Source organism: Neopsephotus bourkii, unplaced genomic scaffold (assembly GCF_033783945.1).
Source record: "Neopsephotus bourkii isolate Nb327-2 ecotype Australia unplaced genomic scaffold, CSIRO-AGI_Nbou_v1 NB_1685, whole genome shotgun sequence".
NCBI classification, from domain to species: Eukaryota; Metazoa; Chordata; class Aves; order Psittaciformes; family Psittacidae; genus Neopsephotus; species Neopsephotus bourkii.
The window spans coordinates 187,492-208,613 of record NW_026902159.1 but is presented as its reverse complement, the minus strand read 5'-3'; the positions used below and the strand labels follow the sequence as shown (position 1 = coordinate 208,613).

The 21,122-nt window shown below is 36.4% G+C and overlaps 1 long non-coding RNA gene across 2 annotated transcripts in view; it reads left to right on the top strand.

Moving 5' to 3' along the window:
* The first annotated feature begins 4,993 nt into the window (after positions 1-4,993).
* The window catches only part of LOC133224510 (uncharacterized), a 104,159-nt gene continuing 88,030 nt past the window's right edge, over positions 4,994-21,122 (top strand). The window contains exon 1 of one of the 2 annotated variants that reach the window (XR_009728863.1): positions 4,994-5,036. This is a non-coding gene — a long non-coding RNA (uncharacterized LOC133224510). Of the gene's footprint in view, positions 5,037-5,967; positions 6,090-21,122 lie in introns of those variants that run through there. The other variant, XR_009728862.1, reaches the window with a different exon arrangement.

The window sequence follows — 21,122 nt, the reverse complement described above, 5'->3', positions numbered from 1 at the left end:
TTTATGAGGTTTATCAAGAATGTAGTACAAATCATATACATAAGCAGTGAGGACTTTATTATTTACAAAGCTTTTCTAGCTCCAAATTACCATTGGTATCTACAGGCTACAGATCAGCTAGAGATCATACTGTCTTCTCTCTCTCTTAAACTTTTCATGTTGCAGTCTCTCAAAGTTTTCTGGTTTGGAATAAGTATTTTAGAACTTTGGAAGCAGAAATATGTATCTGAAAACTAAGATATACCTGTATCTCAGCAAAGTTCAGAGACACCAACAATGGAGTAAATGACTATCATCAGAAAAAGACTACAGGAATTAATTTTTTCTTTTCGTTTTTGTAGACTGCAACCTAAATATGGGTGAGCAGATGAAAAAACAATAGCAATGGCAATATCATAGGAACAAATGGTACTGAGCAACTCTAGAAATCAGACTTTGAGTCTAGACCTGAAAAAATAATAATATCTGCATGTTGTAAATCATTATTTTATTTTAAAAAGGACAAAATGTTGAGGACATTTCTGCACATGAAGTAAAAAAATAATATAAAGCTTTAAGTTTGGTCTACCTTTATAACAGCACATCATAAGATGTCCTGTGCAGTGCATGTGGAAAGGTAAATCAGTTTTGTGAACCTCAGGAGTAAAGGTATGTATTCATCACCATAATCTTTTGGCATTTTATCTGTTACATAACTCTGTATGTATAGGTATGGGACACTTCTGTAACACTTGTTATATGGAATAATTTGGGAATGTCAATGGACATATCTGGAGTTTGAATTGGTTTGCATATGGAGAGATACAGACTAAGGGCAATATGGTCAATGAGCTGGCGTATCCATGTCTTCCCAGTGACTGTGGGATGCCCACAACTCACTCTGCAAGGGAGACCTTCCCTCAAGGAAGCATGCAGTCAAGAAAGTCTCTCAACTCTGGTCTTGGTAATGAGGTTAAGTAACCTCAGTGCTTCCAGCCAAGATACAGCTTTCAACTTTGGGGCTGGCTTATTCTAGCATAGCTTGTTCCTGATGATAGAACTGCAAGGTTGGTAGATGACTGGCCTGGAGCTGATTTCTGCTGAGTATTCCTCTGCTTCAGGCCCTACTCACTCACCACTTTGCTACTGTGTTCTTTGTCTTTTTCCTGAGGAAGCACTACCTGATCTGGTACAATCACAGAGTGGAGCACCAAAATACCTTCCTTGGCCTAAGAAAGAATACAGGTTAGGGACTTGCTGGCCATGGTCTTTCTTAGCAAGTAAAAACAGACAGAAACAATTTTTCAAGCCTTAGGCTGAGTACGGCAGCAGCCACTATGTCTAGAAAGTTAAATTCTCTATTCTTCAAAACAGAGAGGCCACTTCTGAGCTGCTGAAAGATGTGTCACTGTTCCACGCTGACACCTGAACTATACTTGAGCTCTGTCCAGGAGAATGCTTGCTGGCCTGGGCCAAAAAGTACCAATAACTTAACAGTATGGGCAATTGCCTGCTGAGGTTGAGGTTCCTGCCCTGGCTATGTTCAACTTACTATCATAAATACAGCTTCCCTGCCTAGAGGCACTCATAGCATAGGCTTGGCTTTCAAAACTCTTTTGGTTAATTAAGGCTCCTTGACATCTACTGTAGGGCATCATGCCTCTATACGAAGCTCAGTGTAGAAATCTAGTTCATTGCTGCTAAATGAACAGAAGAATCATCTGCCCAAACCTGCTCTAAAAGCTGCCTGGGTTCTCTACTGCTTATGGCCTCTGACCTTCATACCTTTTATGAGTGAAGAATGAGCACAGTACAGCAGAGTTGTGCCACACCTCACACACCACTCTGCCTCCTCTGCAAGTCCCCTGTACTAGATTGGCAGATGAAGCAGTCTGTAGCTCTTCTGGCTTTATGCTAAAAGGCAGCATTGTTTCCCCTGCTGGGTAATCAAATAGTGCCTAGGGCTGGAGAATAACACAGTATCTGGCATTTTTGCTCACCCTCAATTCCTCACAGCAAGTGTCTGTGAAATAATGGAAAGTATTATGGAGCAATTTAATTTCATGATTTGCTCATACTGATGGCAAAGCGTTCCCTAATTATATAATAAACATCTGTTCTGCTTGATTAAGTACCCTCAGAACAGAACTGTTGCAGAGAGTTGTCTTTCACTTGTTTAAACAATACAAACATCTTAATTTTATTTTTTTATAGTGGTCTCTGCAGTGTGTGCTGACCTTCATTTGACAGAACTAAAATGACAGCAAGGAAAATAAATTATTGAAATGAAAAGGTGGTTTGTAAAGCCTTGAAACTGTTCCTTGGGCTGAAGCACAATATCTTGCTAAGATTTAGAGGCTACCATGTAATCTTTTGGAAAATTCTTAAGCTCTTGAAAAGCTTAGGTGTGATTTGTACACTTCCCTGAGATCTATAACCATAGCTAAAATGGTAGCAAGTTTCTAGCTCTAAATGCCCCCAAAGGAGAAGGGGCCAATTCTTTGAATTTTAAGCTTTCTTCTTTCAAAGACTGAAGCCATGAGAGCAACTAAAAAACCCAAACCAAACAACAAAAACCACCCCACAAACCACAGGAGCTGTTTACAACATTGAAATGCATCCCACACTGCTAGATCAATTGACTGTAATGGTAGAAACCTTTTATAGAGAAGCCTGCAACAGCCCTGCTAGGACAAGTTACTGATGCAACAGGACTGGAGTATGTATTCTTTTAAGTGCTTCAACAGGAAAGCCCTAAGTGTCCTGAAAGCAAAGGACAATCAATAACTCATCAGACGTAATGTAAAATGGAACTAATGTTCAATCAATTAGGTACCATAACTATTCTATGAAAGTACCAATTAGAAATAAAAATATTTTAAGTAATTAAGTAACCTTTTAAAAGCACTCAAGGATGGGAACTATTCTGTTTTCACAAGTGGTATATTCTGACAAGAAACACTTGTCAATAGCTGCCAGAGATGCATGGCTTCAGATGTTAAACTGGGTTATTTCCACAAATAGCACCTCAGTATAAGAAGTCTGGTATATTGAGTTCACTTAGATACCTCAGTGAAAAAATTGTCATCTTCATTTAAGTACATATCTGGGGTTCCTGTTTTTCAAAGACCTGCATGCATGAGAAATACAAAGAAGATAGAAAGTAAGATCAGTTATTTTTGCTGGTTTGCTTTCCCCTTTTTGTTTTAAGGAAAAATCTCTCAGAATCTCTAGGGAATAAAAGATAGAATTTAACCACTTTATGTACTTTCTCTGTTGGGTAACGTGTGGTCAAATGCTGTATTAATTTATTATCACTTAAATGTGGGTTAACACAAAAACTTTTATTGCTTCAGTGTAACAAGAAAAAAAATATTGCCTTTATTGAAAGAGTAGGATCTGTGGGTGAAGTGCATAATTTACTGCAAAGTTATTACAGTTGGTTGAAAATATTCTCTCCAAATTAGTAGCAGAAAAATGAGTATTTTCAAAGTCTGGAGGTTTGGGGTTTTTATTTGGTTTTTCTAATATTGACTGTCTGTGGATAGCTTTGGTTTTATTTTATATCAAGAAAGCACAGTGATAAACCTGAATATTTTGCTTTTACATTAAAATGCTTTCATTTAATTGAGTCGCCATAAAGACCTAAAACAACTGTGGCATTTTTACCTTGTCTTCCTCTTTTCTTACTGAGAAAATTACTTACTGAAATTCAAATATTAGGAAAAAAAATATCCTCCCTGCCTTAGAAATATCAGTCACTGTCCTCTGGTGTGAGTACAGATAGTGACCTAGTCAAGCTAGTGTACTGAGCAGATCATGTGAACTGATCTAGAAGAAAAGACCTAGACTGCATCTGCTTAGGCCAGCCAAGTCCACCATGAATGGAACGTTTCTGTTCATTAAAAAATGCAAGATGATGTTTAAGTTCACAATTTACTACAGCTACTCTAACATTAATTGTGATTCTGTGTGCAAGACTTGTGGTAAATGCCTTATTTACAAAGTAGAGATTCTATAAGCATGGAAAAGACTGAGGGACACATCCCTATGCATTGCTAGAATTCTACAATGTTATTAAGCCATTGTGGGCAGCATCTCTCTCACAGAAAGGAAGAATGAGAATTGAACTCCAGTTTAGCAATTTTGGAGCACCTCAAAGACTTGGTTTTGAAAGGGAAGAACTGAGTCCTAGTCTGCAGTTGTGAGAGAGGAAATGGAAGAGCAGTAATAATCACTTCTGGATTTTGTCTTTCTGACTGAACACCTATCTTATACATGTGGAAGGAAATCCAAAGCAGACTGGGAGTGTCCTATGCCTTGAAATAACCAGCTGTTTAGAGGCCATTGCTGGGAGGTGAGTGATACGGCATGGCAATCGGGGCATCAGACTACAGTCTTCAACTTGTATGGTAATGCTTTACTAGATGTCAAGACATACTTTGTTTCCTGTCAACATATGTGTAGATCCTTCATAAGTTTTTCCTTCAGGTATTTGTTTTTCCTGATGGACTGCATAAGAAGCCTATATCCTATATTACAATGCTTGGATAGTGTTTGAAAATGCTTGCATTTTCTCAGCCAGAAAATGCATTTTTGTGTGTTATGAAGTAAAGAAGACTGAATAATTTCAATGATCTCAAAAGGTATTTAAAATCTTGTATTGAAGGCAGTGGAGGTGTTTTTTTCAGAGGGGGCTATCAAAATAGAAGCCTCCTTAGATGTGTTTACTACTGCATAGGAGAGGAGTTGTCAAATAGCCAGGGAGTTCTGATAGCAGTGATTTAGTTTTGGAAAGCATCAGAAGTCTTATTTCAATTTATCTTTTTTCCCTGGGCTTGAAGAAATGTTGTTGCCCAGTGAACCTTCCTTCCTGAAGCTATCTTTTCTGAAAGACTGCTTATCCCAGAATGTAGATTTGGATTACATTTTTTTAAAAGGGGCAATGTGTGGCATATGGTTACTGTTCCATATATAGAATATTACCCTCAGCAGTGTTAATATTCCAGCTGCAGAGATCACTCATGTATATGCATAGTCCTCCAGGAACAGAAAAGGTAGGATTATTGTGTGTGTCTGAAAGTCTTAATTAACAGATTTCAGCAGGATGAATGGTAGGTAAAGCTTATTACAAGCATCACTTTAGTAGCATATCTGTGAAAAGGCAGGTTATGCAGGAGGTGGACTGTATAATTACAATGGTCTGAAATGAAAAATGTTATCCAGTATTTATTAGGCAGAGATATATGACATGTATTTTTTTGAGCAAGATGAATACAGAGCTGCACTGGACTTCAGCCTGCCTGGAAGCAAAATTTGGACTTTCTTTTCTTCTTCTGATCCACTTGAATGAATGCAGTCAACAGCAGAAAATATGAGCTTTTTGAACAGGTGAAGTGCAGGAAGGCATTTAATTAAATTAAAGCTCAGAAAATGTTAAACCCATGAAAGAAAGACTTTTTGTAGGCTCCATGCAATTTGCTTTCATTGCTTCTCGGGTGAATTTCAGATATAGCCTATGATCAAGTGTACCAGACTGATAAACAGACATATTTGTTGTTTGTTTCGCAGTCACCGCTAGCTGCAGTAACTCTCAAGTGCTTGTGAACTCCTTACTCGAAGATTACCTTGTCAAACTTGCCAAATTCCTACAATCTGTATCACTGAAATTGAGCATGGCAAGTCTGTTGCAGCCATTATTGTGGAGGTATGTGGGAGGTCTGTGACACTACTCTGCTCCATTCCTTTTGATTGCAAGCTGTATAAGTGTCATCCCTTCCAATCAGAAGAGCAGGATTAGCAGTCGATATCACTAGTTGTGATTTATTGCCAGGCAGGGTAAACCTGGCTGTCAGATGGGCCATTGGAAGGACAAATAGAATTCACCTTTTGGCTACCAAAGGTTGTCAGTGAAAAAGGGCCAGTTGTGTGCTGAAGGCTGTTATCTCACTGCTGACAAGAATAATGCTATTCAAGATCCTTTTTTTTAGCAGATGATGTGCCCATGGTGATAGGAAGCCCGCAGCTCTGTGGCCATGCTGGGTGTTTCATTGTCTTTTTCTCACTATGGAACTCTTGAACTGGAGGCCTGAATTCTCTCCTATTTTCTGGTAGTTACTGATTTTTCTTTCTCTTATCTTTCTCCTTTACCCAATGATCAGAAGTGGGATTTTGGAAGGAAGGTCCTGCCAAGAACCTTTCAAAAAGGCCAATTCCAGAGGCAGGAGCTCTTCCCCAGTATATTTCTTGCTCACTGGTCACTTTCATCATTAGATTCCTTCTTCAGAGCTATGTGCAGACAGCCAAGGGTGTAGGAATTTGACATTAGGGTAAGACAGTGTATGTGGGTGGACCCTGCCCACAGATCACCAAGTGATATATATTTATAGATTCAGTGTGGTTCAAGGTGCATATGGGTGTGTTCTGTTATATGATTCAAGGTTTTCCACTTTAAGGTTGCACTTGAAGTTTTCCCTGCCTGCGTTCCAGCTCTACCTCCTTTTGGACAGTGCAGACTCCCATGGAACTGTCCTGAAGAGCACTGGCAGGGATGCTGCAATAAAATTTGCTTCGGAGTACACAGCTTAAGTATCTTTCACCCTGTATTTTGTACCTGACTGTATAATGGAATTCAGCTTTTTAGTGAACTGTTTCTTACCTTTTAAACATTTTGTCTGTTCTTTCTCTGGTGTGTAATTTGAAATCCCTACTTAGTGATGTGCTGTTTGCTGCTTTTTCTTATTTTAATGATATGGTATTCTACATGTGCACAGTTGATTGCTACATTTATCCAGGCTTCAGTTTTGGAGTGGCTTGTAGGTGCACCCTGGAGTTCCAAGTATCATGTATGTATGAAAGCATTAGGTCAAGGCAAATTGTTTTGAAATAGTATAAAAATAATGATCCTGAAAACAATACTTCAGTGGATTTATCTGTGCATGTGACAACTGTGCTAAAATAATCTAAGAGTGCTCCTTTGAGTGAAGTTACTGCTCTCAATACTACTGACAAACAAAGCAATTTCTTTCTTTAGTAGCACATACCCCTGGTTTATTGTGTCTCATTCTTGGAAGCAGGAATGGGTTTTGAGGGCATGACACCTCAATGAGATCCTGCAGTGCATATGACACAGTGACAAATGGCTACATTGCAGCATAGAATATGACAGGGACCGTGGCACTATTGCATGGCTAACACTGCTTAAAAATAAAACAAAATACAAAAACTTTCACTTGAAACAAACAGTAGTATAGTCTTTAGAGAGAGACATAGAAATATTCAGGGGGGCTCTTAATTCTTACAACTCATATGAAACCCTTTTCACACCACCCTACTTCTTCCCACCCCAAGAACAAATCTAATTTTCTACATAAAACATACTTCTTTATATCGGTACAGTTGATTTTTGGGTCACATATTATAAATGTAATGAAGAGAAGCATTGCTGATGAAATTGGAAAACAAGAGTCTATGCTGACATTTGTGGAACATCACTGCCAATAGGCATATGTAAAGATTTACTGTTTATAGCAGTGGTAAGCTATGATGCTGTGTCTCTGACTCATGGGAACTATATATTGTGTTCTTTAACGCTCATTAGTGTTGTAGGAGGCTCAGATTTTAAAGGGTTTGCCTAGGTAGGTTGTCAGTTGGTGATGAACGTAATTGGTGCAGTGAATCTTTCTGACAGTTCACAATCATCATTATTTTCAGAATATCAACAGAAAAGCTGTAATACATGCTTTGTAGTATTTAGCTGGTGGTTTGTGCAGTGGTGGGCTTTGTTTTGCAGCCATATCTACCACACCAAAGCAATTTTCTATTCTCTCACCTTCTGTGGCATTCTCCATCTAAAATCTGTTCATATTACGTACTGCCAAAGCTATGGGATTCACTAAAATTGCATGGATTTAGCTAAATCTATGATTTGGCGACATTTTAAATTATGAACTTCATAGCTGCAGTGTCTCACTATAGAAATCGAAAGTTTAATTACACAAAAGCAATGCTAATTAGGGAGGATAATACTAGGGCAATAGATTAAATAAATACAACATGGAAAAATAATTCTGTGTGCTGACTACTACCAAATACTCATGGAGTTTTCCATTTTCCCTTGGTGATGTGTGATAGGATGCACCTCTTGCCTTCAGAGCCATGGCTCTGCATTTACTTGTGCCCAAGCAGCCAGAGCACTTCTCAGCATCCATGGTGGTTCTCCCTTGTGCTTTTACACTGGGGCATGAGCTCATCTTGCTGAAGAAGAGGTAGTTGACGCAGGTTTCTCCTGCAGGCAGCAGCACAGCTCCTGTGCCAGCTTGTCCAGGTATGGTCGTCAGGAGGCTATGGTCATCAGGAGGTTCATCAGAGCTTCAAGATATGGGTGGAAAAGTCTCTGCCCACCACTGCAGAGTTGTTTAAAAAGAACTCAGACATGTGACATGTTGCTCTTACTGCACTGATTTTATTTCCCATCTGGAAATAACATATAAGATTATAATTTGTTTATGTGAACTAGAAAAGAAAAACAGTTTCTTGCTTTCACTTAACTGTGAAAATGTCTGAATTTATTTTTAGACAAATGAAGACTCCTCAGTTGTGGAACTCCAGCAAAGATAGAGGGCACAGTTCTAGGTTAGCTGAACTCTGAGAACTCACCCTCTGTGCTATCCCCCTGGTTTCATCAGTCTCAGCACCCTGTGATATATCCACTTATCCTGGATGCATGAACATCCTGCAAACCAGCAATGGCTGCTCAGCAAGCAAAATCTGTTCTTTAGGAATTATGGCCACCTTATGAATACAGTGACCCAGAACAGCCTATTCAAAACAAAACTGCCATACTTTCAAAACGGCAAGAACAAAACATGACAAAAAGAGGATGCATTGTCATGGGGAAAAAAAATTATCACCCTCCAACCCTCAACAGATGTGCTCTTATGCAAAAGTAAAATAGGCCACAGAGAAAATGCCAGACTGTGAAAAAGCTGGATATATAAAATATATAAAATACAAAATATTATGGACAGTTTGCAGACCCATCAATAATTTCATCAATTCTAGTCTGCTGGATTTTACATTGATTCACAGGCTTGGCGTACAATTTTTAGGTCTCAATACAGCATGCCATTAAAGCGATAACAGTGCACATTGCTGACTTGAAAGATATTTCAGTAGGGATAGCAGGTACCTGAGAGAACATTCTTAGATTGTATAATTTCTTGTGGTTTTAATGCATTTGAGTTCTGCTGATTTACATCTGCTGAGAATCTAGTCTATGGGAATTCCTCAATGATTAGTGCTATCACTCTGATACCTGCCAAAATGTCAGTGGGAAAATGGACCATGAAAATATCACTCCTTGATAGAAATGAATATAATTTTAAGATCACTCATTTGTGTGAGCCAGATTCTGTTCTCATTGTAATAGAAATTTTAAATATCTGTTTCGACACCAGGATAAATGGCTGAGCATTAACTACTGCAAATGAATGCAGAACTATAAAATTTCAGTGTAATAATTTCTTAATTTACCGTTAGTATAGAACCAATCTTCTATTGAAGAAGACTGTGTTGGCTATTGGGTGCTATATATTTGATGGGTAGAAGTAAAATCTGTATTCCCGAGAATGCTGCCTTATGATGATTTTTATCATCATTTAAAATACCTCACAAAGGGCAGTCATTCTTTATTGTCTTTATTTTATAGCCAAAGAATGGGATATTTAGAAAGGTAAAGAGACTTTTTCAAGAAAGTCAGTGATGGGGCATAAAATATTGTTAAAATGACAATGATATTTTATTATAAATGTAATTTTATAAAATGACAAAATTCCATTTCCTTCATGGAGGCCAAAATTTTCTTTGGAGTCTTAGATATGTAACCCACATGTCTTGTTCAGCACCTTAATCACAAAGAAATGTGTTCTTAATTTTTTGCTTTGCATGGAGCACACCTTTTATTAATAATCTCATAACATCCCTGAGACTGCAACCAATAATTTAATTAAAAATCAGGGTTAGAATTTGAGTTATCTGTTCTCTGTAAGAATAGAACATGTACAGACCACGTAATCTCAGGTCTTCATAATCAACCACTGGTTTGCGGACAGCTGTTTGAGAGAGGCATGCTCAAGTTTACTACTTTGCAGTAGCTTAGTAACACATTTTAGGTATCCTTAAATAACATGTTTTAGGTATCCTTAAGGAGTCCTAAGCAGTTCTTGGCCTTTGTTCATATTCCCCCCTCCCTCTTAAAGTGGCTGTTGATTGTGCCACATGGATCATTTCTTTGTACACACTAACCTGTAAGCACCCATAGTCGCATAAGGATGTGCAAATATGGAGCTGTAGACAGTCCTAAACTCCAGTGACTATGCAAGATGAGACCTGGAAATGGTAAGAAAGTATGATCAGCACGACTGACAATGAATGCAATGTACTATGGCCAATCCCTGTAAAATCTTCACAGAATGAGGCAGGATTTCATGGAAAACAGTGGGGAAACTTTGGAGGCATACATTTGAAGGACTTTCCACCAGCACTGTAGACAGCACAAGAGGTAATGCAAATGTGACTAGCTAAAGATCGCAAAAGCTTGCTTGGAAATTATTGTTAGCTGCTTGTTGTTTCAGTGGTTTTGAATAGTTCTTCAATTTTGTGAACAGTGTTAGCTTACTTACTGCAGATTGATTATGTCTTACAACGTGCCTTTCTTATCTGAGTCATTTTGACTTTCTGAACAGTTCCAGTGGCATCCAAAATAGTGTCTGTTCAGGAGGGTTTTATTCTGGGTATCTCACTGTGATAGTGGTGAGACACTGGAACAGGTTGCCCAAAGAAGTGGTAAATGCCCCATCACTGGCAGTGTTCAAGGCCAGCTTGGACAGAGTGTGAGGTGTCCCTGCCCATCGCAGGGGGGTTGGAGCTAGATGGTCTTAAGGTTCTTTCTAACCCAAACCATTCCATGATTCTATGATCTCAGTCTGGAGTTTCACCATTGTAAGTTTTTTTTCCTTAGTAGAATTGTCAATGAAGAGGCCTCAGTTAGACAAAGAACCAAACCGAACCAACCAAACAAAAAAGATACACTTCTGGAACTGATCCTCTGTAATGAGATATAAGAAAAATGTGCCACAGCCAGTCATTTTGTTAACAAATGGAAGAGTATTATTTCTACAGTAGAATGACACAATTAGTGAGGAAAGTCACATATCCAACCATAGCCAGTCGGTGTATATTGATTGAACAATGATAACCCACTGATAATCTGCAGCTACTTCTCTCAAAAAATGGAAGATTTGGCCATTAGAGTTTTCTAGTTCCAGGACAGTTATTCAATGGCATGATGGAAGGTGGGAATGTACTCTTTGGGCTCTCTTTGGACCTACTTTCTCACCCTCCTTGCTATTTTAATCTTCCTTTTCATTGAGGCTTTTACTGCTTCCCTTCTGTTCCTTCCATTATGGATGTGTCTGCCAGGTTTAGCATCATGCAGCTAAAACCAAATCAATAAACCCAGCAGGAACTAGCTGAGTAAACCTGGAGTAACTGACATTTCTGTATGACATTTCTATATGAAAGTTTACATGAGGTATGGTGATCACATCCACAGATGTATAAAGCCATATAGCTCTTTTGATTATCCATACAGAATTTCACTCAGTATTAGTTACAAACTGAGTATTATCTATGTTTTCTGTATTCTTTTTAGAGCTAAGATAATATGCAAGTTTCTTAAGCTCTTCTGTTCCTGTATACCTTTAACCTTTATAAGTGTTTCTCAGCAGGAATAAGGGAGGCACACTCACAGAATTTCATTGTAAGTAAATTTTATGTGTGTGTTTATACTTCCTTAGAAAGTTATAACTATCTTCTTATGTTGTAAATCGAGGAAAACTGATACTAGGTCAGTTAGACACATTTCTTAAATGAGTTGCTTTATAGAGTGCTATAGTTTGCATACTACCTGCGCTCTGTGTAGCTGATTTCTTTTCTAGAAGTATGCACTAAGATGCATAGTTATCAGAAAGGCTATACAAAAAAATCTCACGTTAATGGCACTGAATTTTTATACACTCCAAACATCATCTTGATTCTTTTACTCTATTAAATATATTTTCTAGTAAATTATTTCTGTATACAATGTATCACATAAAGTATATGGGGTGTTTTTACCAGAGATTGAAACAGGTTTTCAGCCTGAAGTGATTTGATGTTATGTTTATTACATTCTAATAACACGACCGTTTGTATTTAGTTTGCTTGTGATCAAGTTTGATTTGTTTGAATTAATCTTTTCAGTATCTTTTTATTACTACTGGTTGGAAATTTCCTTATTAACAAATTGTTTTCTAGTGTTTTTGTTTTGGGATTTTTTTAGGTGGGGCTAGTTTTCTTGATTTTCTATAGATGTGTGAATAAATTATGTCATTTAATATACAATGTATATTAAAAATAATTACACACTAAGGTCAGTAGCTTATTACATGGAGGTGAAAGATAGATTTCACAGTTAAGAAAATACAGTTCTGCTGTCACCAGAAGATGTGTTCCATCATCTTTTAGAAGAGGGAGGCTGTTCAAACTGATTTTAATTTTATGACAATTTCCTTTGGACTTTTTTGACAGATGTATATTGATTTCCTTTTATTTTAGCTTCTTCTCTCTTAAATCTCTCTTAAATAAGCAATATCATATGATGCCTATTTTTCAGTGATTTAGAGTAGTACAATACAGAGACCAAAATTAAAAAACAAAATCACAAATGTTTGCAAAAACTTCAGAAACAATCTGATTCTAGCAGAGTTTCAGCCTTTTCCCATAGGGCTCCTCATCAGCAATATTTATAGAATATGTAAACACTTCACCTTAAGTAGGGAGGAAGCAATAATCCCTGGTCAATTGGTCCACAGTCATCACTGCACTATAAACAGCTGGTGGTGAATATCTATCATCCTTACTGAGAATTGTAGCATACACAGAACACAATGCTTGCCAACTGTTGTGTGTATCCCTTTTTTAAAATAGAAAATAACCATTTTCAGGTATAGTGATGTATTTCTGTGCTTATAAACAGGTTCTTATATTAAAAATGAAAGTAAAATATGGAAACAAAATGGATTAAGGGTCAGTAAATATTCTGGAAACTCAATTTTAGAGGGACACACGAAATAATTATTTAAGACATGGGAGGGAATAGCAAATCAGAAATAAAACAACTTTTATCTAAGGATGTGGGAGAGCTGGAGAAAATAAAATACCCAATGGCATCTTTAGAGTCACAAGGAAAGAAAGGAAAAAATAGAAAAGTTATCTGCATGAATAAAAATATTAATACCTTTTATTATAGATAATAAATAAAAAAAATATTTGATTGCTATTATGACAAAATTATCTAACTAATAGTAAAACATTAGGGGCCCAGTTCACCCAGGTTAAGCTATCTAGTGCCATTTGAGATTGTAAATGCCCAAGTAATAAGCTTTAATGGTTAAGACAAGCTTCACCTGTGACTACCACACATATCTCTACACATGGGCCCATTTCAGCTTAGGCCAGGGCTCTAATCTTGCTCTACTGATGCTGTTCTTGTTCACGTCCCCTCCTGGCTGAGTTGTGGCTCTGACTCTTGTCTTGACTGGTGCTCACTGCGCTGTTGGTGGTGCATGTTACTGTCAGTACATAGCTCTGCCCATCTTGCTTAGGTATTGTGCCCCTTTGGAGAGGTACCCCTGTGCTGGGGTCACCCTTGGCTCCTGGCCTTCTGTCATGGAGCAGTCCTGCTGTTGCTTCTTCCTGACAGGGAGGTCTTAGTTACTGCTTGACCCATGCAGTTGTCTCAGATGTGGCATTGGACTTACAGATGATCTATGCCTTTTCATAGTAGTTGCTGGAGGCAACATGGGATAACTGACGGTATCTCAACCAGCTAGAGGTGCTGGTGTGGAAAGAGTTGATTTGGCCCCTAGCTATGATATTTTCAGAAACTTTTACTTTGAGATTGGTCACCGTTGTGGTTGAATACTTACTATGTCCCTTAAGTGGAGTGCTGGTCTTCATTTGATTGCCATTAATATAGAGTTAAGTTCATTATTCTGCATTCATACTTTTTGCAAGTGTCATATTTCTTTCTTCTCTTACACTTGGATCTTTGTGGGTTTTTTTAAATTGGTTCAGAACTAAAAGAGAAGAATGTTGCTGTATTTCACTGGAACACTGGAAGACATTTAAGCCAAAGCAAAATCTAGTTAAAGACAAAATTTGCTCCTGGTATCAATTATCTACACTGGACTTGCATATACATTTGTTATTGTTCTCTTTTTAAACATTTTGGTGACCAGGCTTTAAGGATTGTTTCTCTTTTGGTGGTTTTTTATTCAGAAGACTATCTTCAAGAGTAAAATTTTAGGATATTGGTATAAGTCTGTTTGATTTTTAGATTGATTCAGAAAAAAGTGTCACAAAGGTGTATTTGATTTGCTTCTAGTTTGTGCGCTTCATGGACAATGAGTGTAATAGGCATGTCTGGGACTCAGTGCTACCTTTGCTTTATTTGCTGAAACAATTTCAGAAAGGTGACTAACTCAAGACAGAAAGGAAGATGATAAGCTTTCCACCATTGATACAATTTTTAGCATTCTTAATCCACTTACTTTTTTTTTAGCTGGGATATTTATATCCTTCTCATGGTGACAAACAGGAATTTCTCAGGCAACTATGTGTGTAATTATGTATACAATTTTATCCCTTTCCATGAAATGATAAAATATCTTGAGAAGAAATCAATGTTTCCCTCTTTCTATAATTGCATTATATTTAATAGGTTGCTTTTCTTAGTTGTATATGATACCAATGAGACTCAAGCAAAAATGTCTTTGTTTATCGCTTCCCCACAGTAAAATCAGCTTGAAATATGCTTTTCTAGTTCAGTTTTAATGTCACATATTTGGTGTTTACTTCTCCCAGTTTTGTCACAGCCTCAGGTATAAGTTAAACCACTTTGAAGAGCTGTTTATTGGCAGGGATTTTTCCTCCATTCTAGATAAGTAGCTACTATTCTCTTATGCATGAAATATTGCCTTCAAGAGAATATAGATTGCTAGACAGACAAAACTCATTACTCCTTGACCAAACCTCCCTGAAATTGGAGGAAAAAACTTTTCACACTCTCCATAAAAGCATTTTACTCACTAGGACTCACCTCTTCCCTGCCATGTCTGTCCCTGAAGTCCACAGGGACAGTAATTGTATGGTATTCAAGAGTAAAAACATCTATTTTTGAACCTTATCTAATGCATCATCTTTTAAATCTTTCTGTTGCCTTTGTCTATGCTACTTGCTGTTTGTCTACATTTTTAAGTATGCTGCCCAAAAGATAGACATGAGGAAGTGTCATAGGAAATGAAGAGTAGAATAGCAAGCTTGTGCACTTTACATGATACGAACATTTAATAGGTCACAGAATGAGATTTTCTCACTTATTTCCAAAATGTCATGCCACACAAATAGCATAATCTGTACATCTGAAATGTTTGCTCTCTACTTGGAGCTACATCTGAAAAATTATCAATAAGGACTGAACCCAGAGTAGATCTCTGCAGAAGTGTTTGATTTCAAACTGAGAATACTTATCAAGGGATTGCCTCCACACAATGTTTTGATTAGGTTTTTTTTCTTTTCTATTTTTCCTTTTTTTGTACCGGTACATATGGTGGATAATAATTTCATCTTCACCATGTTTTTTTTAGTTTCTTTGAGAATGTCATGCAGAGTAGTTTATGACTTCTTCCTCCTTATTCACTTACCCTGTCAAAGAGGGAAAATCAATTTGCTTAATGCAATTTGTTTCTTGTCACTTTATCATTTCAAGTCTTTGTAAATAGATTGTTTAAACTTTCTAAGGAAAATGTATCTTTCTTATTTCTGAAATGAGGCAGACAGGTCTATAATTTTCCTCCTTTAAAAGTTAGACTAAGTTTTATCTTCTACTGTCTTGTGATATATCATCTACACTCCAAGTCATGGGAAATAATCACTAATGTCTTGGAGATTGCTTTTACTACTACTTGAAATTCTTGAAGAAGTAGCACCAGTTACTTCAATACTTCCATCTTATTCAAACATTTCTAAGCTATGGCTATAAATGACCATTTAACTTCTATTTTCAGTAGTATGAATGCCAGGAATATATTACTGAGGAAATGGAGACTGAGTATTTAAAAAGTGTAGGGAGGAAATAATTTAGAATTTAAGGAGCTGCTAGCTAATTAAATTCTAAATCATAAAAGACTTATAAACCAAGGTCATATGCAAAAAGTTTGCTTTAAAAAAATAAGTATCATCAGTCTGAAACTTCATTAAAAGTTGTATATTGGTCCTTAAGTTATTTTATAGTTATTCTATGTTCAGTGACAGATTTAGTTTTGACAACTTAGCTTGCCTCTGTCTACACCGAAGCACCAGCTGGACTCGTACTCAAGAAGTATTCAAGCTATGGATTTTTAGAATCGCTTCGAACAACTCAGCCTAGGAAAAAAATTAGAGAATATTGTATCCAATTAACTGAGAATTAAATAACATCTTGCCATTTGTATATAATTTCTTTACTGCGTTAATTTCTGTATGCTTTTTCCTACTTTTGTAATGATTTTAAGTCTAAAAGGATAAGATGCTTAGTTTGAAATTCCAGCTAATTAAAGGAATTCTGTATTTTATTGATTTCTTGCCAGAAGAGAACAATTTAAAAGCAAGCAAGATTACACCAGGGAAAGAAATAACCTCTAGCATATTTGATAGTGCATTTAGGTCCAGCATTTGAGTTTAAGAGTTTTATAAGATCTTACCTAATGCATTATATTCTTAAGGTTTTATTTAAGGTCTAATTACATCTAAATTGTAAAGTGAAAGGAATAAACACAGGTTGCAAAAAGAAAGGAAAAATCCTGTGCAAAGTTACGAAACAGAATAAATAAACTAGAGATCCTGCTCAATGTAATACATATTTTAAACACATACTCATGAAGATATTCTTAAAGGTCACAGATTATCTCAAACTGCAAGTTACCTTTAGATTAAAATGTTGATTATAATGAAAGGGATTGTAAATGTTGTTTAAATTGTTCTTTTCTTTAAGGGTTCCCTTGCTCTCTTCTTTGTTAATTCCTGTGTGCTAGCAGAAAAGAAGACTCTGCTACAGCTGCATAATTGGTGACATATAGTAATACACTGTATAGACAATAGTAGTGAAACATCCTTTATAATGTATTTACGCACACTTTGAAAATATGCAGCATGACCAAATGTAGGCTTGATTCCCTAGTCTTACCATAGAACCATTACAGGCCAGACACAGGTCATTTGTCAAATGACTCTTTCAATGATGTTTCTGAGAGGGTGCTATTTTAGGCATCTGAACAAACATGAATGCATAAGATATTCGTAGACTTCCTAGCTGCAATTATGGCAAATGTAAAAATTATATGTCCTACAAAATACATCAAAGTTTTGGGGAAGTAAATTAAGTTTAGGATGTGAAACTTATGTATTACATGTCATAGACCTATTAAGTGTTTTAACATTTCTGTGCATTTGATATCAGTTATTAATCATGAGCTCCACTTTCCAACATGAGAAAGTTATTAAATATCACAAATGAGGCTTCCTAAAGTTACTTAAGGTAGGGTGGAGATTAGAAATGAAAGATTAATAATTTAACACAACCTAGCTGTGTTGGGATGTTATGAAAGAGATTACGTTCCAGCATGTGAGAAGATCTGTGGTGTTGCTTGTCACAAAATAAAAGCAACCACAGCATGGGAGGAGAAAGGAAGATCTTCATGAACAGAATCAGTGTAGCGTGATATGGGATAATCCACACAGGGACTGCCCAATGCTGCACAAAAGCGGGATTCCCAGCACCTAAAGGGACATAACACGTACTTCCTATCTACATTCCTCTTTTTTATTCTAGCTTATTCAAACAGGTATTTTATTATTACATTTGTTAGGCCTGTCTTTTTGAGTTCCAGAAAGAACCCCACTCCACCTCTCTTTTTCTCCCCTTTCTTATTCGTCCTAGTGCAAAACACCAGTTTCTGAATTCAGTTCAACGTGAAACTTTGGCATGTATATATAGCTTCCAAACTACTTTACACTAAAAGTGTTACCTCATTTTGCCTAAATAACCAGATCCTGTTTCCACTAAAATGAATAGCAAAGTAGTTGTAAATACATTTATATTTCTTTTTTATTTAACTCCTTAGAAGAAATGCATAGGCAAATGTGACAGCTAAAACAAATTTAAGATGCCAAGTTTTTGTTTGTTTTACATTATTTTACATTGTATTTTTTTAAATTAAGAAATCAATGAAGGATACAGCCAATATGGTGTTTCTGTAAAAACAAAAATCTCATCTGTACAATAATTAAAATATAGATAGATGTTCCAGATGGTACACATGCAAAAAAAAAGTTTAGCTGTATACCAGATGGTATTATGACCATACATAAAGCTACAGGATAATCATTGTAATATTGTGACATTCATATTACATGAATAAATACTATGTTTTCCTGAGAAAAAGGTAAAATCATCAGTAAATTAAACCATGCAAGACAGATGTGGCACTTAGCCAGGAATTACTGTCCTAAAGGAACAGCAGTATTGAAGTAGAGGCTTTATTTCTTTAATTTGTTCCCCTTATGAAAAAGAGGTAATTTTAATTTGTCTAAAGTATGCTTTATATAATTAATCTTTGCATAAGCTCCTTTAAAGAATCTGCACTATAGATATTTTAGCTGTAAATAGACAAAATAAAACAAAGGAAACCCCACAAAACCAACCACCTCCTTTCCCCTCCCCAAACAAATCTCAAAATAGATAGTGATAAACTTCAGGCTAGAAGGCACAGCTACATCATCCAGTCTCATCTCCATATATCACTTACAACATTACATAGAGCATTCCCATTGATAAAAGCAACTTGTCTGGATGCTCCAGAAAAACGAGCAGTTGTGAACTGAAGACATCCAGAATCATAAGGATCCTTTGCTTTCTTAAGCAGCTTATTCTGATAACATATTTATTAGAAGTCTAATTAAAAAAAAAAAAAAAAGAAATTTCTCAGTTGAATTGTCTGTTTCCAAGGTCTTATTCTTGCTATATCTTTCCTCACTGTATTTGCTTTCTGTAATGTCTTCTAAGGATAATTGCATGCAATACACAAGTCACCTATCTTTCTTTTGAAGCTGAAAAAAAAGCTCAGCTCCTGATGTTACTCATTGTTAGGAATTGCCTTCTCATCTCAAAACCTTATTTCTAGACTCCTAATCTTTGTTTGGATGGTCTAGTTCACAGATCAGTCCATTTCACTTTGCATGAATTTTTCTATCCGCAGTTATCTTTCTCTTATTTTCTAGCATCTACTGACAGTTTCAGGAATGGCTGTTCATCCTGATTTGATGAATAATGTGGCTCTAATATTGATCTATGTGGAATGTTCTTAAACTGCATATACTTCTAGCATCAGGGAAAGGGTTTTTGTTTATAGTGTTTTTCTCCAGCATCTAGATCTGTTACCTTTATGGCTACATCTGCTGTGCTTTTTAGCAGTTAAAACAGTTGCACAGATAGCATAACTTTCAGTAATAGTTTCCACGTTCTTGTACTGTCAGAGCATGGTGGTAAAAAAAGAGTCTCACATAAAAAGTTCAATAGTTCAGCCCAGATTTTAGTCTCAGTTATTTCATGCTGCTCTACGTTTGGGTTTGTTATGTCCAAGGCATCTGGTATGCTCAGAAGTGATTTTCAAAGTCTGAATTCACCAAAGAAAAATAATAGAATGTATAAACAGCTCTATTTGTTAATGTTTCATTTGCACAGAAAGATAACTTTTTAAATTATTTTTTATTCCAACTCCTTATTACTAGTACCTTTCAAATGTTTACAAGCAGTAATGATACATTCATTAGAATATCAAAATGAAACATATCTGCTTATCATTTTTGGGGGAACCTGAGACAGTGACTTGCCTGCAACACTGCTTGTAATATATGGACTGATTCATTTTCTGGTAGTTCAGAGTTGATGTGGAGTTGACCTACATAGGCATGTAAAATTCTGTGGAACATTGATGATGTTTTGAATGTTTATGATCTGGAAACTTGAATCTGAGGGAGAAAACATATGATCTTTCAAGTACCAGAATGGAGATAAAATATAGTTGGAGACTTTTGTATATAGTAGAGACAATACTCATCAATATATTGAAGGAGGGCTACAGACATGATAACAACAGCCAGAAAATTACCATGCTTCTTTTCCTATGGTATTTGAACTACTTGCAGGCACAGAGATCATATACTTTAGGCACATGAAAATGTCTTGGATATCTACAAAAGAAAATTTTTGTATGTGTGTATGAGTTATACCTCAAAGAATTATGCCTCAGCTTTGCTGAGTGCCATGATCTGAACACCCATATGGTGTAGCCCAACAAGCATAAGATTCAAGAAATTCATTTGATGTGAATGTGTTATTTTGATTTAGGAAAAGAATAAATAAAACCTCATTAGTGAAGACACATGCAAAATAGATCATGCATTTGAAAGAAGAGCAATGGGAAAAGTTGACCCAGTCGTGTTTTGTGAACCTTAAATAAATATATGCCTATCATCTCCTATGATTAATAGCATCTTAGTGCTTTGTGTACTCAGAGACTGGTACTTGCACCTTCTGTACTTTCACTGATAAACACCAGAAAAGAAGAAAAAAGCCCAAAACACACAAACCAAGCAAATAAACAAAACATCAACTTTGTTTTGTGTAGGTTCACAGGCATTCAAAACTGCAGTCTTGCCTTGTTGAGACTTTGTTTCCTTGATTCTGCCCACTTCCCTTTGATTACAAGAATTGGCTGTATGCTACATTTTTGTCTTGGCTCCCTTTACTTTTAGGGCATAGTAAACTCTCATGAGCAAAAGTTCAGATGTTCAAAGAGGAAAGTATAATTTATTTTGTTTAGTTTAATTTGTAGCAGGAGAGGTTTTCAATGTATTTCTCCCTGTATTTAATGCGGTTATAGTTGAAACCTTTGTTCTTTTTTGGACTGATGAAAAAATGGAAATCTGATCAAGTATGTCTT